This window comes from Taudactylus pleione, unplaced genomic scaffold (genome assembly GCF_031769625.1).
Source record: "Taudactylus pleione unplaced genomic scaffold, aTauple2 ptg000560l, whole genome shotgun sequence".
Classification (NCBI taxonomy): domain Eukaryota; kingdom Metazoa; phylum Chordata; class Amphibia; order Anura; family Myobatrachidae; genus Taudactylus; species Taudactylus pleione.
In genome coordinates, this window is record NW_028284962.1 from 987,023 (window position 1) to 1,002,915 (window position 15,893).

Genomic DNA, 15,893 nt, shown 5'->3' on the forward strand with positions numbered 1-15,893 from the left:
AAGTAACGCATAATAAAACATACATTATTATTTAAATGGTAAACGATAACCAGAGCCATGCAGTGGTTTAGTAGATATTTGTTATGCTCACCTTTGTTAAACACATTCATTTCTACAGAAATAGTCATGTATTATTATTGCTTATGCATTTGATGAATATTTGTTTTAATTACATAACTTGCTCTTCCTTGTCAATATAAGACACCAATATGATAAGAGGCTAATTTTTATCATGATAGATGCCTGCTAATATAATACAATTAGCCTATAATCATATTGTCATTTTATACTGATCAGGAATAGTATATTAGGATAATTCATTATTACGGCTGCTCTAATATTGCTGATCATTCGTGGAGAGGTTAGGCTCCAACTACCTCACTATCAGGGGTATTCAATATGGAGCGAAAACTCTGTTTTTGCGATGTTTTCGCACCTATGACGTCATTTTCGCAGGTTTTGGTTTTACACTGTATTCAATTTCAAAGACTTCGCAGGTTCGAAAAAAAACGGGGATAACTTTTCACCACTGAATAGGTGGCGAAAAAAAGTGCAGAATTGGGGTATAGGGATGCAGGCTTAAAAAAAATAGCCTGCATCCCTGGGAATGACATTTTAAAATAAACTGTGTCAAATAAAGTAAAAAAAAATAGGGACACCCCAAAAAAATCATTGAAATTTTGGGGTGAAAAAAAAAAAAAAAAAGGGAAAAAAGTGTTTAAAAATAGGGAAATAGGTTCAGGGCTATTCTGCAAGTATGCGGCAGGTGTTTTCTAGAATAGGTTATTAGCGGCTGGTGCATATTTGCAGAATTTTTAAATAAAGACTTTAGGGACATAAAAATATATTAGTACCCATTTTCATGTACCCCAAATTTGATGGGACCACTTAAAAAAATAACCTAAGTGCTCTTCTGCATCACTTCTTCAATGTCGGGGAAAAAACACCTGCTGCGGCTATTTAAATCCCGACTTTCATTTGCAGGCTAAAATGGTGGTACCCAAAGTGATCCCCCATGTTTTACAGTTTTAGGGGGGTCCTACAATTTATTCCAGATAAATTTCATTTTTTTTCGCAGATCCCACTTCGCAGGTTCCCGTTTTCGTAGGTTTTATATTGAATACGGGGATAAAGCGGGCGCGCACCCTATACTTTATCCCAGGAAAATCTCCGATATGGAGCGAAAAGTCTGTGCTGGACTTTTCGATATGGGAGCGAAAAGTCCAGCACAGACTTTTCGCTCCCATATTGAATACCCCTGTTAGGGTCCTAATGTAGTGATCTCTCATGATAAGATTAGCCTCTTATTACAGTCAGGTCCATAAATATTGGGACATTGACAGAATTTTCAGATTTTGGCCTCTATTCACCACCACAATGGTTTTGAAATGAAACAAACAAGATGTGCTTTAACTGCAGACTTTCAGATTTAATTTGAGGGCAATTACATTCAAATCGGGTGAACAGTGTAGGAATTACAACAGTTTCAATATGTGCCTCCCACTTTTTAAGGGACCAAAAGTAATGGGACTATCAACTCAAAAGTTATTTCATGGACAGGTGTGAGCTATTCCCTCGTTATTTCATTATCAATTAAGCAGGTAAAAGGTCTGGAGTTGATTCTAGTGGTGCATACACACGATCAGATTTTTTCTTCAGATATGGACGATAACGATTTAAAAATCGTTCAGTCGTTCATATCTGATGGAAAATCGTTCATATCTGACATGCCTGAACGATGGACGATCAACGATGCGCGTTCCCGTTTGTCAGATAACGATATCTGACATCTGATGGGTTTGCAGTCAGACTTGGACTCTATTCATTTTAATGCAGTCAAAAATCGTTCAATCGTTCAAATCGTTCAAAACTTTGGTCAAATCGTCCAAATCGTTCAAATCGTTTAATCGTTCAGTCGTTCATCTGACAAGTCTGACAAATCTGACCGTGTGTACGCTCCATAGGTGTGACATTTGCAGTTGGAATCAGTTGCTATCAACTCTCAATATGAGATCCATAGAGCTGTCACTATCAGTGAAGCAAGCCATCATTAGGCTGAAACATCAAAACAAACCCATCAGAGAGATAGCAAAAACATTAGGTGCGGCCAAATCAACTGTTTGGAACATTCTTAAAAAGAAAGAACGCACCAGAGAGCTCAGCAACACCAAAAGACCTGGAAGACCACGGAAAACAACTGTGGTGGATGACAAAATAATTATTTCCCTGGTGAAGAAAAACCCCTTCACAACAGTTGGCCAAATCAAGAACACTCTCCAGGAGGTAGATGTATATGTGTCAAAGTCAACAATCAAGAGAAGACTTCACAAGAGTGAATATAGAGGGTTCACCACAAGATGCAAACCATTAGTGAGCCACAAAAACAGGAAGACCAGATTAGAGTTTGCCAAACAACATCTAAAATAGCCATTACAGTTCTGGAACAACATCCTATGGACAGATGAGACAAAGACAACTTGTACCAGAGTGATGGGAAGAGAAGGAAAGGAACTGCTCATGATTCAAAACATACCACCTCATCAGTGAAGCATGGTGGTGGTAGTGTCATGGCGTGGGCATGTATGGCTGCCAATGGAACTGGTTCCCTTGTATTTATTGATGATGTGACTGCTGACAAAAGCAGCAGAATGAATTTTGAAGTGTTTTGGGCAATATTATATGCTCATATTCAGTCAAATACTTCAGAACTCATTGGACGGCGCTTCACAGTGCAGATGGACAATGACCCGAAGCATACTGCAAAAGCAACCAAAGAGTTTTTTAAGGCTAAAAAGTGGAATGTTATGCAATGGCCAAGTCAATCCCCTGACCTGAATCCGATTGAGCATGCATTTCACTTGATGAAGACAAAACTGAAGGGAAAATGCCCCAAGAACAAGCAGGAACTGAAGACATTTGCAGTAGAGGCCTGGCAGAGCATCACCAGGGATGAAACCCAGCGTCTGGTGATGTCTATGCGTTCCAGACTTCAGGCTGTAATTGCCTGCAAAGGATTTGCAACAAAGTATTAAAAAGTGAAAGTTAGATTTAGGATTGTTTAGTTTGTCCCATTACTTTTGGCCCCTTAAAAAGTGGGAGGCACATATAGAAACCGTTGTAATTCCTACACCATTCACTTGATTTGGATGTAATTACCCTCAAATTTATGGTGCATACACACGATCAGATTTTTCCTTCAGATATGAACGATAACGATTTAAAAATCGTTCAGTCGTTCATATCTGAAGGAAAATCGTTCATATCTGACATGCCTGAACGATGGACGATCAACGATGCGCGTTCCCGTTTGTCAGATAACGATATCTGACATCTGATGGGTTTGCAGTCAGACTTGGACGATTCCATTCATTTTAATGCAGTCAAAAATCGTTCAATCGTTCAAAACTTTGGTAAAATCGTTCAAATCGTTCAGATCGTTTATTCGTTCAATCGTTCATCTGACAAATCTGACAAGTCTGACAAATCTGACCGTGTGTACGCTCCATTAATCTGAAAGTCTGCAGTTAAAGCACATCTTGTTTGTTTCATTTCAAAGCCATTGTGGTGGTGAATAGAGGCCAAAATATGAAAATTCTGTCAATGTCCCAATATTTATGGACCTGACTGTATATTGGTGTCTTCCATGCCTTGACAGCGCAGTTATTTTGTCTCCACTGTAATATTTGGCCACCCAAAATTTGTACACTTGCCACAGGTTTCAATTCCCACTTTATGTTAACGTGGATAGCAACGGATGACGTCAGGGTCCGTTCGGTGAATGGCATCTAGACGCTTGGTACACAGTAACGGTGTATTTCCCCTTTGCCGAAAGAACCTTTTTTCTTTCTTTCCATTGGTCAGGTACTGGGAATAATAATGATAGAACAACCAACAACCATGTTTATAATGATATATTGGGCATCTTGTTTTTCAAAGTGTATATGTCTATTAAATATAGTATGGTATATAAAATTTAAAACTTTAATATAATCTTAAATTGTTTGAGGGAACATAATGTAAAAATATCATAAAGAATGCCAATGTACAGAAATTAAAATCTTTCTTGTATCCTGAAGCAGTGTGTGTGATGAAACGGGTTGGGTACGGGATGCCGGCAGTCAAAATCCTGCATGCATGCATCCCGACAGGGTTAGGATACCGACACCTGCCAGTGTCCTAACCCTCCCCCTCGCTCTACCCCTCCCTCCTCAGTGCCTAACCCTAATCTCTCCCCTAGTACCGAAACCTAACTTCCCCCTCCTCACACCCTAAACCTAACCCTCTCCCTAGTTCCTAACCCTAACCCACTACTTACCTTCAGGATGCCGGCACGATTCGGACAGGTTTCGGGATTCTGTCGCCGGTATTCTAAGCGCCGGCATCCCACACGCCAGGATTTTGACGGCACCCAATGAAACAATTGCTCAGTTTCACCTTCTTCAACTATATCCTTATTTTGTACAAAAATAACTTTATTTTTACTCCACCTTATTATGGTGCAATCCTTTATGCTTAGAATTTAATCAATGTACTAAAAGTGTATTTAGTATTGTTACCAAATGCATTATATGTTTATATGCTGAATAAACTTGCTTTTACAGTACTTTACAGAAAGAGATGCCTTTATCCATTTAAGTCTTGCAATTCAACATATGATCCACAGAACATGAACAACAGCTGGCTAATTGCATCTACTGTGAATAGCCCTGTCCTAAAATTTATGTTGGCAGGATGTTGTCACAGTGGTTAGCCTTCCTGCCTCACAGCTATCTTTGATTCTAAACAGCTATGTGTGTAGTTTGTATGTTCATTTATTGTTTGTCTAGGTTTATTCCGGGTTCTCTATTTTTTCGCAACAGTCCTAAAACAGGCTGTTTGCGTAGGACAAACTTAAACCTAATGGAGAGGTTCTAACACTTGGTCCTCAGGACCCCAAACAGTTCATGTTTTCCATGTCTCCCAGCAGGTGCACAGGTGCGTTCCTTGCTCACTGACACATTTTCCAAGTCACCTAGGAGGTGCACAGGTACGGAAAATTAGTTGTGCTCTGGGGCAGCGAGAAAAACAGCCTCTTGCCATTCATTAAATGAAAAACCCCACACCTAATTGAATAGCAAAAACCCAGGAGGTGCAAAATGTTTGCTATTCTCGCACCTAATTGAATATGCCCCTAAGATATAGGGGTATATTCATCATCACTTTCATGAGCACTGTCACGGTTCTGCAGGCCGACCCCCCAGAATATAATGCTAAAGCATAAGGTAAGCTTCTGCTCTCACCTGCATCCACAATTATCAATACTTAGAAAAACAGGTAACATGAGCCATATGAGGCCTTGGGTCATAAAAACACAGATCCAGAACTAGAATTAATGTTTAATTCAAGAATGTCTTCAAAGCTTATGTACAAAAAGTTACAAAGAATAGAATAATGTTAAAGAATCACACAGTTACTTACACTTTCCAGAAAATCAGAAAATAATAAAGGGGAGAAACAAACCTTTCGGATCACGTTGGATTAAATGGTTCTGGGATGATGCCTTCCCAGTGATTAATTAGGGATCATTTGTATCCTTCAATAGCCTCATGCAGAATAAACAGTGTTTCATATCAAACACACATTTTTATGCCTTTTCACAGGCTGCTCTGGGTCACTCCACCCCCCCATTTTGGGATAGTTTAACCCTTCCATTGTTTAGGTGACTGTAACACAGGCTCTCCTGGTAATCTGAGCAGGGTTTGGGTAATTGCTCCCTCCATCCTGTTTGAAGCTCAGCAGGCTAGGAGAAAGATTTTACACCTTGCTGGTTGGTCTGTCTCTCGTTGGCCTGTAAGCCTGACCCCCTGTGGGGTTATAAACCGACCCCAATCTTTAATCCGTGCTTCAAGTGAGAAAACCACAGTTATTAAACTTGTACACTGAGCCTAGGGCAATAAGTAAACACTAGCCAGTTAATTACCCCTCAGCTATACAAATTAAAAGATATTTTTCCTACAGAAAATAGATAGTTATTACATACAATGTAAACAGTACAATTTGTTAATACGCCCATTCCAAGATGAAATGGGCTTCCCTGCTACAAACACTTTGACATTTTTGTATAAATTAAGTTTCAGGGCCATTTGTTCTGCCCCTCACTATGTGTCTGACAAATTTGGAGCAGACAGCATAACCAAAACTCTTATATTCCAATAATCCAGTCAGATGTGATCTGAAGAACGGAATTTATTATTCAATAGAGGAACTTGTGTGAATGTACACAGACACGTGTTTATGAACGAATGTGGTAAAACTGTAAATGTAAACAATAAAAGGCAATTACAATATGTACATGGAAATGCAAGGCAAACATATACATAACATAGAATATAGAAGTATTCCGGCGCTCCCAAGGATCAGTGTTATTTTGGGGAAAAAAAAAAAGAATGGAAAAAAATATAGTGTAAATCTGTGATAAAAAACAAAAAAGAAAGTATATAGACATACAGTATCAGTCAAAAGTTTGGACACACCTTATCAATCAATGGTTCTTGTTTATTTAAATTATTTTCAACATAGTAGATTAATACTGAAGACATCAAAACTATGAAAGAACACATATGTAATTATGTTGTAAACAAAAAAGTGTTAAAACAAATCAAAATATTTTTATATTTTAGATTCCTCAAAGTAGCCCCCTTTTGCTTGGATGACAGCTTTGCACAGTTTGGGCATTCTCTCAATCAGCTTCATGAGGTAGTCTCCTGGAATGGTTTTCCAACAGTCTTGAAGGAGTTCCCAGAGGTGCTGAGCACTTGTAGGCTGCTTTTCCTTCACTCTGCGGTCCAACTCATCCCAAACCAGCACAATTGGGTTTAGGTCGGGTGATTGTGGAGGCCAGGTCATCTGACGCAGCACTCCATCACTTTCCTTCTTGGTCAAGTAGCCCTTACATAGCCTGGAGGTGTGTCTGGGGTCATTGTCTTGTTGAAAAACAAATGATGGTCCCAGTAAGCGCAAACCAGATGGGATGACATGGCGCTGCAGAATGCTGTGGTAGCCATGCTGAATAAGTGACAACATAATTCCATATGTGTTCTTTCATAGTTTTGATGTCTTCAGTATTAATCTACTATGTTGAAAATAATTTAAATAAACAAAAACCATTGAATGAGAAGGTGTTTCCAAACTTTTGACTGGCACTGTATACTCACCCTTTATAGGGGAGATCAGTACAATGGACACAAATCAACACCGTGGTCCTACGGTGGTTGCAATAGCAACGATGAATCGATCTGGATGGGTCTCAAATCATGACAGTAGTCGTTATGTGAAGAAAATAAAACATGCCTCCATAGTGCAAATCGGTTGTCATCAAGTCAGAATAATAGTAAATAATATCCTGCTCACCGTACTCGAATTGCATAAGCGCCTTAGACATTCATTCTAAATCCCGATGTCAGTCGGTAATGAAAAAATATATATCTGTTAAAAATAATTTTATTTAACTACCATTAAAATAATTTCATATATGGCCATACAAAAAAAAAGAAAATCAATAAAAAATATAAAATATAATATAATTATAAAGTATAAAATAACCACAAATAGTGCCAAACCATAATGTAAAAAATGTGAAGAAGGCACCTGAGGAAGCAGACACAGGGTCTGTGAAACACGTTGCTGCTATTGGTGGAACTCCCGTCCTCTGAGCCATGAATTGTGTTTAAGGAGACTGGCTGAGAAGGCTCTTGTAGCATGATCTGCAGGATTGTGAGCAGTAGATACACAGTCCCATTGTTTTGGATTGGTGGACCTCCTGATCCGTAGCTCGCGGTTGCTGACATAAACATGGAATCGCCTTGTCTCATTGCTGATGTATCCTAACACTACTTTACTGTCTGTGTAGAATTCTGCTCCCAAGAGTTCAATTGGCAACTTAGATGAAATGAGCTCAGCTAGTTCTACAGCTAGCACTGCAGCACAAAGTTCTAGCCTGGGTATGGTATGCTCTGGAAGTGGTGCTAATTTTGCTTTGCCCATGACAAACAAAATATGACAATGACCTCTAATATCCACAGTTTTAAGATATGCAACAGCGGCAATTGCTTGGATTGAAGCATCAGAAAATACACATAGTCTCTGGTTTTGTACTTCTGTAGAAGGCACAGGAGCATATGAACATGTAATATAAAGGTTGGTTAAGGTGGACAGAGAACTTTTGCTCTCCTCCCACAAATCTCTTTTCTGAGGAGACAGTGGCATGTCCCAGTCAGATGACTCACAGGTTAGGTCTCTGAGCAAGGCTTTACCTTGGATAGTGATAGGAGCAGCAAATCCTATGGGGTCATACAAGCTGTTTATAACAGACAAGACACCTCTGCGGGTATAGGGTCTTTCCTCACTGTTCACTTGGAAGGTAAAGGAGTTGGATTTTAAGTCCCATAAGAGTCCATGGCTACGTTGAGCTGGTGGAGAATCAGTTCCTAAATCTAAATCCCTTAAGTCACTGGCATGATCTTGAGAAGGGAAGGCTTCCATCACTCTTTTGCTGTTGGAAGCTATTTTGTGAAGCCTGAGATTAGAGCAGGCAAGCATTTCCTGAGCTCTCTTGAAGAGGCTGATTGCTGTCTCAACCGTTGGCATAGATTTTAAACAGTCATCTACATAGAAATCTTTTTCCACAAGTTGTCTAACATCAGAACCATACTCGCCCTCTTGAACTGAACGTCTGAGTCCATAGATGGCAACTGCAGGGGAAGGGCTGTTACCAAAGATGTGTACCCTCATGCGGTACTCTGCAATATCTTTAGAGGGGTCGTTGTCTCTGAACCAAAGGAATCTTAGGAAATTCCTGTCACTTTCCCTCACGAGGAAGCAATGAAACATTTGTTGAATGTCAGCTGTGAAGGCAATAGAGTCCTTATGGAAATGTATGAGTACTCCAAGGAGTTTGTTGATAAGGTCTAGTCCTGTCAGGAGAACATCATTTAAGGAGATGCCTTCAAACTTGGCACTGGAATCAAACACGACTCTGATCTGACCTGGTTTCTTTGGGTGGTATACTCAAAACATTGGTAAGTACCAGCATTTGTCTGTGTCTTTAAGGATAGGAGCGATCTCAGCATGACTATTCTCAAATATTTTGTCCATGAAAAAGAAGAAGTGATCCTTCATCTCTGGTTTCCTGTGAAAGTTGCGTTTTAGTGAAGAGAAGCGTTTAAGTACTTGTTCTCTGTTGTTAGGTAGGCGCCGTGTTATGTTCTGGGTTGCTTGTGGACCCGGGGTGGTAGCAGGAGCGATCACAGAAGCAGATTTGAAAATAAAACTAGGATTTTTAATAAGTGCTTGAGTAGACATATAATGTGGCAGTAAATAAAAGTCCAGGAGAATATAAATGTGCACAAGAGTTCTGTGGTGGGAGCAAAAGGGTTAATGTCCAGGTAGAAACAATTAGAGCTGTCCAGGTGTGCAGGTAGTGAAACTGAAAATAATCAAGCCAGGTTTGCAGGTAGTGAACTGAAGTGCAGGATGTCAGCAGGCTCAGGCACTCAGGTATGGGCAAGGATGGTGGAGGTAGCGGGGTAGTCCAGTGGGAACTAGGAGCTGACAGGCAGACTGGCAGACAGCGAATTCACAGGAACAGGAAAACACAGAGAACTCCCTCTCAGCTAGGCTGAGATACACGTTGCACTGGCAAAGAAGGAAGGCACTGACCCTTCCTAAATACCCCATGCTGTGCTGTTACTGGCCGGAGTGAACATGTGACTCACCAGGATTGGCCAGCCGCATCACATGGCCAGAAGGCAAGATGGCGGCGCCCATGCCAAACGGAACGGAGACGCCGCCAGGCCTCACCAGCGCAGAGTGACAACAGGGCCGCACAACAACGCGCGCAGCCAAAGCCCGCCGCCAGACACCAGCTCCACCACCAGACAGCCCGCGCCACAACGACCTCACAGGTAACACCCGCCTAGCGCCATGCTGAAATACCCTGGCCGTGACACGCCGTCTGTGTGTTTTAAAGGGTAGAGGTGCAACCCAGCTGTTGGCATCATCTTTGACTAGTCCCTTTTTCATTACTTCCAGGAACAGATTGTCCTCTATGGACATTGCCACTTAGTCATCACTTTTTGTTCTTTGGAAGACTGTGCACCCCAAATGTTCTTGGTAGCTGTCACAGGTGTGGTTGTCACTAGTAGAGTCTATGACAGTGCAGTGTGGTAGTTCCTTATGAGGAAGTGATTTTGACATGGTTGAATTAGAGAAGGGCACTCATTTTCTAAAGTACATGTAAGCATGCTGTTGACAGTAGCTGGTTTATGCACATTTCCAAGACATGCTTCTCCTATTATGACCCATCCTAGGTCTAATCTTTGAGCATAAGGAGCATTGTGTGGACCGTTAATCTGACTTCTGGCTTTGTGGACTTGTAAGATATCTCTCCCAATGAGTAGAATTATCTGGGCTAGTGGGTACAGTTCTGTTATCAGATGTGCTATACGTTTCAAATGTGCATGATGGATAGCTACGTCTGGTGTAGGGATTTCAGACCTATTATCAGGGATCTCATTGCATTCAGTGATAGTGATTAAAGGAAGACATGTTTTTCCGTCTATGGACTCGACTTGATAGCCGATTGCTGTTCTCCCCATTGTCTCGAAACTCCCTGCACAAGTCCTTAAGGAGTATGGAGTGCTGGGCCCTTTGACATTAAAGATCTCAAAGAAGGTTGACCTGGCTAGAGACTTGTTACTTTGGTCATCTAGGATTGCATAAAGTTTGACAGCTTTCTCTGGTTGGCCATTGGGGTAGACTCTGACTAAACAGATTTTGGAGCAAGATCTGCCGCTAATAGTGTCTTTGCAGACTTCAGTACATTGTGAAGTTATCTCTGGTATGACTGTAGTAGTGTCTCTTTGTTCCACACTGAGCTCCCCGCCATGCTCTTTGTCACCATAACTGTGTTGTAAAGTCAATGGGCAAGGTCCAGGGTGTAGAGCTGTATTGTGTTCTGTGCTGTGACATTCTATGCAGTTAGCACTAACCTTACAATCCTTGTCAAGGTGGGTTATAGAAGAGCAGCACCTGTAGCAGATGCCGGTTTCTGTTAAGAATGTTTTGCGGTTCTCCAGGGACATTTCTCTGAAGGTTCTGCATTTCAGGAGAGGATGTGCTTTGTTATGCAGAGGACACTGCTTGGCAGGATCTTTATCTGTTCTCTTGGCGAGTAGAATGTGTAGACCTGTGGGAAGAATCTGTATAATGCACATTAGTCTTGTGAACTGCGACTGACATTTTGCAGGGGTTAGGTAGAATAGGGGTTGAGCTCGTCAGGGTAAAGGCAAAAATAGGATCATTCCTGGTCTTAGCTTGTTGGTGCACGAAGTCCACAAAAACAGAGTATGGTGGAAATGGCACGTTGTGCCGCTGCTTATATTTGGAACCATGGATGACCCATTGCTCCTGCAGATTGTAAGGTAGCTTTTGCACTATAGGGTTAATGCCTCTGGCTGTGTCGAGGAAGGCAAGTCCTGGTAAGTCTCCCTCACACTTGGCTACTTGAAGCTCCATTAGTTGGTCACTTAATTCTCTCATTCTCTGATAGCTTTTTTTAGGTAACCTAGGGAAATCATCAATTCTTTTGAATAGTGCGCTTTCTATTATCTCTGGTGAGCCATAGCACTCATTAAGTCTATCCCAGATCATATTAAGGCCATTTTCAGGTTGGTTAATATTGATCACTCTTATCCTTCTAGCATGTTCAGCGGATTCATTCCCAAGCCATTTAATTAAAAGGTCTAACTCTTCGCTATGTGAAAGGCCTTACCCTCTGATTACATTTTGGAAAGAGGATTGCCAGGCTCTGAAGCTCTCAAGGTGATTATTGAACTTTGAGAGTCTTTTTGTGACCAGTTCACCGCGAGCAAGAAACTTGGTAAAGTCTAATGTGTCTTGATTTGCTCTAGGAGATGCTGATTGTGCATTAACATGGTGGGTAAATGGTGCGTGGTCAAACCTGTTAAGATTGTATGGTTCCTGTTGGCTTATATCATAACACTTTTGTGTATAGGTAGTTGTGCCTTTGTTGTAGTTTGCAGATTCAGACACCTTGTGTGGGAGAGAGTTGTCCCTCATGGGTTCCCTGTGTCTAGAATTCTCTTGTTTGCAGTTCACTGTTGACTAGTGGGGGCGCTGCATAGTGTGTTTGGCTTGTTTCACTGATGAAGTCTGAATGCATGCTTTGTACTGATTGAGGTTTGCTACCCATTTTGGATGCTTGATTGACATATTCTGATGTGCGTTGCAATGAATTCTGCGATCCAAGCTCTGCGTCAAGCACATTGATCCTCCTTATATCAGGGAGTTCTACAGACTCTAAGAACTCTGCTTCAGCTATGGCAGCTGCTGCTTCCTTCTCGGCAGTGAGCTTCTCACTAATTGTTTCTAAGCGGTTTTTCTCCATATCTCTTTCTGCATCCAGACGTGATCTCTCCATATCTCTATCTGCTTCCAGACGTGATGTTTCTATTCCTTTCTGTGCTTCTAAACGTGATTTTTCTATTGTCAATTACATCTCTTGTTCAGCAAAGGTGGCCTGCACTTTTGCAGCTTCTGCTTTTGCGCATGCCATTATGGCTGCATTGCTGACAGATACAGATTTGGAGGAAGTAGAGACTTGGGACCTTGTTTTGTATGAAGATGCCATTTTCTGTGACATGATGATGGAATGGAAATGCTGACACTATAGCAAGTCTCTGAGTAGTCAGGGTCTTGGGACTGTTGTTAGGCTGTTTGACTGTGCAGGGACTGTTGTCTTGCCATATGCAGGTGGCTGTACTGACAGTGTGAAATTCCTGTGTAGTCAATGGCGGTACTCCTATTGCTGAGCTGCCATGGTTGGACTATATAGAAACTCTTGTGCTGTCATATGCAGATAGCTCTGGCTGGCAGTGTAACAGATCCGTGTGTCCCACTTGCTGACAGACAATGTTGCTGATGAAGTGCATCACACACTGACAGCCCAATGTTTTACTGTTCTGCCCCTCACTATGTGTCTGACAAATTTGGAGCAGACTGCATAACCAAAACTCTATCTTCCAATAATCCAGTCAGATGTGATCTGAAGAACGGAATTTATTATTCAATAGAGGAACTTGTGTGAATGTACACAGATGCGTGCGTATGAACGAGTGTGGTAAAACTGTAAATGTAAACAATTAAAGGCAATTTCAATATGTACATGGAAATGCAAGGCAAACATATACATAACATGGAATATGCAAACAGCATGAAATTATACAGTATGCAAAGTATAGGCTGCAGTGTGACATAGTACAGCTAACATACATAACTGGCTAAGCAGATCTATGATGGCACAGTTGAAGCTTAGAAACTCACCATCGGATGCTATACCTGGGTTGAGCATATGAAGTGATATCTGCCTGGGACCATGTGAGAAGCGGAAATGGCTGCTTACAGCTCCTTTAGCCCAGAATGCATTGCTAGACTGCTAAGGCATGTTAGGAGGGACAAAATAGATCCGATTTAAACTGCTACTGTCCTGACCACTAGGGGGGCTGCTAATATGAATTAGTGTAACAGAAGTGAGATGGTTAACAAACCCTATGCTGAAGGCATGACACCATTCATAAAGTAACGAAAAAGCATTTTTTGGGAACTTGGAGGTGTTACTGTACGCCATCCTGAGATGGCGTATAGCCTGATAATCTTCACAGGCTGCCATTTACACGGCAGATTGTGAAGATTTACACGGCAGCCTCTGTAGCCAGCAAAGGGATCTATTCACATCCCTCCCTGCTGTATCTGCATAACTCAAGGAGCTGCGAGCTTCAGCGGCACCGCAGCCCGGTGTTCCCCACACTGCCTCTGGCTCACCTCAGTTGCTCCTTCCATCCAGGCTCCATTGAACCACAGGAAGAGAGGTGAAGTGAAAGGATGCAGGGGAAGACACCGGCGGACGGAAGGGCCGGCAGGGGAGAGATGTTGGCGGTGAAGATGCCTGTGCAGTTTGAGGAAGTCGTTATGGACACATCAGCTGCAAGGGAAAAGTATCGCAATCCTGAAAAGCTGACTCCGCAAAAAGAGCAGCTTTTCGGAAGTGATATTTTAGACAGTGAGGCATGATGAATGCCTCCGAAAGCTTGTTTAGACTAGCAGCGAGTTTAAAACAGAATTATCACTATTGATAATTATGTATTGATGACTAGACACCACAGTTTAGTTACATTTCAAAATATCCAGTATGGTACCTTACAAAGAATAAAACCAAGCAGAAACAGACATGCAATAAAAACTTTAATTTTTATTTTAAAAAATATCTTAAAAAATATAAATTTTGTACAACAAAACTGACGGCCCATACACACGGGACGATCAGATATAGTCTGATAATCCTGCATGTGCTGATGTTCTATATCGAACATCCAGACCTGCGACTATCGCTGGTTCCTATAGCAAACAAGCTAACCTGGTCAATATCGACCAGGTTAGCCCTGCATGCACGGGCGATGATTGATATCGACCATCCGTGCCTGCGCATCAACCATCGTTTGGTCGTTTGAGGGGTCAAAAAAAAAAGAACGATATAGAACATCCATTTATAAACGATAAAGTTATCGTTTATATCGTTCTTTTTATCTGACCATGTGTATGTACCTTGTCTCATCTAAATTCATGTCATTTTACAGTGTCCCATACTAAAGAGTGCTGAATAGATAGACCAGAGGTTCCCAATCGCGGTCCTCAAGGCTATCCAACAGTTCAGGTTTTAGAGATATCCATGGTTGAGAACAGGTGGTTAAATCAAATTGACTAAGGTACTAATTAAGTAATCTGTGCTCAACCAAGGATATCTCTAAAATCTGAACTGTTGAGGAGCCTTGAGGACCGCCTTTGTGAACCTCTGCGATAGACTATACAGCCAACTTATGTTAAATCCTAACAAACATAGCTACTCCTAAAGCTTTAAACATCATTCAAAAATTTTAGAGGATTTAGGGCTGTAGACCTAGCACTCACTATGATAATGGTCCTATAGTTGAGCTGCAGACTATGCAGAGAGGTACCACTCTCTGTGGGGATTAAATTCAAATAAAGAAGAAGATTGTAAGTCATACATTCCGACTATCTGGCTGCCCCTTCCGGGAGGGAGCAGCCAGATCGGCATTACTGGGGGGGCGTAGCCAGCAAACGGGGGCGGGGCCTGCCAGATGACAAATTTTGTGGGCGGGGCGGAGCCATACGAGCGCGTCATTTTGGCTCCGCCCCTGCTACACACTGCCGATATTACAGGCAGTGTGAAGCAGGGAGAGGTGCCAAAATGACGCAAATCATGTCACCGCCCCCTTCACTGCCGGGGTTTTTTCAAGTTATTAAGGAAAGGATGGATCCGCGGCAGCCGGGAGACTTGCCTACCATCCCGGGAGGTCGGGAGTGGCACACGATTTTCGGGAGGCTTCCGACCAAATCGGGAGGGTAGGCAAGTATGTTGTAAGTGTTCTCAGTATATATGTTAACTGAAAAGGTATACAGTACATAACAAAATATAGTAGTAGTGAAAATCTCTTTATTGTAGTAGATAAGCACACTGCTCTAAATACAGATTTATCATTCTGTGTACCAGTGGTGGGAGGGGAATATGGGTGTGGCATATCTGCCAAAGTGGGAGCTTGTGTGGCAGAGCTATTAAAATATAACCATTAACTGGCAATGTTCTGTGTGCCTGGTAGATATAAAAAAAATATTAAAATACAATAAATGTAACTCTGATATAAATTATGTGCTATCGCACTCCACTGAGCGCACACTTCTTCTTGTTTATTTGCATTTAAACTTTTGTGAAATATTTTTAAACAGCTACAGCAAATATTCCTTAATCTTTACACAAACGT